This window comes from Anarrhichthys ocellatus, unplaced genomic scaffold (assembly GCF_004355925.1).
Source record: "Anarrhichthys ocellatus isolate YVR2014 unplaced genomic scaffold, GSC_Weel_1.0 scaffold33, whole genome shotgun sequence".
NCBI classification, from domain to species: domain Eukaryota; kingdom Metazoa; phylum Chordata; class Actinopteri; order Perciformes; family Anarhichadidae; genus Anarrhichthys; species Anarrhichthys ocellatus.
Genome location: NW_022280063.1, coordinates 4,404,433 through 4,407,641, shown reverse-complemented (window position 1 = coordinate 4,407,641; position 3,209 = coordinate 4,404,433). Strand labels below are relative to the sequence as shown.

General features: G+C 42.8%; 2 protein-coding genes across 3 annotated transcripts in view; one reads left to right on the top strand and one right to left on the bottom strand.

Annotated features, from left to right (window-relative positions):
• ccdc146 (coiled-coil domain containing 146) overlaps window positions 1-3,209 on the bottom strand; it is a 42,159-nt gene that overhangs the window by 32,281 nt on the left and 6,669 nt on the right. The window lies entirely within an intron of this gene.
• fgl2a (fibrinogen-like 2a) overlaps window positions 1-3,209 on the top strand; it is a 10,159-nt gene that overhangs the window by 2,097 nt on the left and 4,853 nt on the right. The window lies entirely within an intron of this gene.

Below are 3,209 nucleotides of genomic sequence, written 5' to 3'. Positions count from 1 at the left end.
TCTCTATATTTTTCTCTATATTTTTTTCTATTTCCTTGAAATCACCACAGATGTGATGTTATGGTAATGTAACCCACGCACGCAACCATACACATCCAGCAGTTTGAGGTTGATGTGAGGTGAATTCTCTGGCTTTGGGATCTATCCAATCATGCCCAAGTGGACATGGCGACTTGTAATCACTACCAGCAACCCGACTCTGGGTGGTCACCTTCGCCCATTGAGGCCTTTTTTTCTGGGAAATGGGGAAATGAAAGCTTCCAGGCTGACGATGACATTGACAACTACACACGGTGGTTTGTTGCAAAACGCCCCCTCTATTACCGATACGAGCAAGATTACGTAAAAATCATGAGAGGAATTTTCCATCAGCTTCACACTTTGCCAAGTGAGGGTCTGCAAAAGCTTCACATGTCCACTACATTGCGATTACAGAGCCTCATTCGGCTAAGTGCAGCCATAACAAAAATGACCACAGCAAAATAGGTGGAGGTTGAGGTCACACTGTACATGACATTCCGCTGCTCTCCATATGCAGAAGCTCAGAAAGGGGAGAGGATACTTGGCGCCTACGCTACTACGTAGTGTGAACATTTCAAAAAAAAAAAAAAAAAAAAAAAGCCCACAGTTTCAAGATTCAGTTCTGTAAAGAAGAAGGTCCAGATATTCATGGGAGTAGAACGTCATGATGGAGAATGTGTAAAAACGTATCAATAGGGATTGCAAACTAGCCGAGCATACCAAACTCTCCGCTTTACATTGATGCAAAAGCTTATTTGGATGAGGGCACAGTTGAAATGCAGGCCCCTTTTCAGACTGGAACTGAATAATATCCCAGTATTGCATGAGTGAATGTGAATGTGACACCATATTGGGGCTTTTATGTAGAATTCCTAAATAGATTAGCTGGGACAGTGGTGTGAAGGGAATCCCAGCTTTCTTTCTTCCTCTGTGTTTTCTTTCCCCCTAAACTTGCCACTTTCTCCTTCAAACTCTCCTTTAATCCCGTCCTCTCTCTCTCTCTCTCTCCCCCCTCATACATCCATCCTCAGTTTATGCGCCATCTCTCCTTCATCTCCGCTCTTTTTCATTTCTTCTCTTGTCTTAACTTTTTCCCCGTCTCCCTCTCTCTTTTAATCCCATTTACCGGTGCCTTACCCCTGCCTCTCGCTTCCTCTGGAGGTCATGCTCTTGAGTGCTCATTCCTGCATAAAACAACTAGCTCTCGTTATCTCTTGACAACAACACGAGAAGTAATGTAGGCGGCTTTCCCCAACATTAGTCACGGATGGCACGCAGGGTCAGTAAAACTTGTCTTTGTACATCAATCTGTCATGTTGCACTCAAGAACTGGCAAGTTAGTAAATCGTGCCTGATGGGAGTCTAAAGTCAATCCAAAAAAAAAAAGCAGACATGAGACAGCTGTTGTTACCGTGGAAATAAACTGTCTGTAATGATAAGACTTCTGCAGTTTCGCAAGATGAGTATAAACAGTTGCGGTAATTGCTGTTTTTACCCAAGTGATATGTCTTATCACATGAGTGACGATTGATGTAAAATTAACACTTCGGAGCTTTTAGAGAGGTTTCCCTCATGCTAATCACCCATGTCATACACAATCCTATTTTATTTACAATGTGAAGTCTTGTTAATCCTAAAATTGCTACACCACAGATGCTTGATGGATATGTCCCTCTACAGTCCATGCCATGAACACTGAATGTCATAAGTGCTTAGTGAAGCAATTCATGGTTAAATGGTTTCCCTGCCACGTTGTGGATAAATCATCGTAGCATTGCTAGAGATTTGCACAAAACCAAATTTAAAATTCAGTTTTCATCCAAAAGCAAGCAGACCTGAGGTGTCTGAAGATCCCATCAAGATAATATTTCCAGGAGATATTATGTGAGACAGATGTGTATTTTCAACCCAGATAGGAGTTGTAGCGATGGCGCCTTGGCAAGCAAATTTTAATAACCACTCACACAGGCACGAGGATTTATAAACCAGCCACACTGGTACGGCTCATTAGGCTACACTACACAGTTCAAAACAACATCTACACTCAGTGGCTTTAGAAAAAGGCATCTGAGGATGCTAAAAGAAAATACATTTTTCTAACTTTTTCATCCCAAACTTCTTTGTTCCGAGCTCAAAAATATTGCAGCTGATGAGGAGAAGAGCTAATAAAACACCGGCATACATTACCCAGACATTTTAGTTCATATGATTGCAATTTCACCGTCGAGCAAGACTAACGGTCCGTTTGTCAAGATGCTTTAATCACTCACAGCTCACTGCTGTAAGCATTCATTTCCCCCCACTTTGCCCTGCTGCAAGCACTAATCTTCACTTTCACTCCTGTCAGATGTATAAAGGCCTTGAGGTGACTGGATGATAGCAATTCATGTTACTGTTCAGCTACATTAACTCAAAAACAAAGAATGGATGCCCCAGTCCGCTACGCTGTCGGAAACTGCTTGTCTGCAAAGTGATGACGCGCAACTTCCTCGAAAGGAAGGGTGCTTTTTTTTTATGAGAAATTCTTTCTGTCAAAACAGACAGTCGTCGATTTAAGCTGCTTTTGCTGGGAAAGATTATACTATCACTTTGGATACACATTTCCTTCCGGTCCAGCTGCTAATCGTAGCAGACTACAGGTTGTCACAGAGTATGGTTCCTTGTCAACAGAGTTGTCTTCCTCTCATGCCAATCATTTAGCCAAACAGGCAATGCGGTAGGGTTGGTCAAGAAGTCAGTTGTCAGCCTTTAAGATAGCAGGCTACCGCTGTTTGTGGACGTTGGTTAGCGAGCAAGAAAGCAGCCAAAGCATCTGTAACTGCCTGATATTAAGAGTTATTTAGGGCAGGCAGTGAGCCAGAGGAAGTCAAACTATATGGCTCTTGTCTGCCTGAGAGTACTGGCTGCCCAAACAGATGAGGACAAATAAGAAGGGCGGGATGTGAAGTGAAGGAACTACAGTCACTTCAAGTGAAGGAGACATTGAAAGAATTTACAAGACAGCACTTTGAACGCCGGGGGCAGACAGAGCAGTTAACATGACAAGGACACGCTTTTTAACCTCACGCTCTCCACATAGAGTGATCTACCGTCTGCAGCCGTTTTGCACACAAATTATTCTGAAGATTTAGAAGACGGCTGCAAAGTCAAAGCACCCGAAAATCTGAACGGTGCCTTTATTTTGTGCA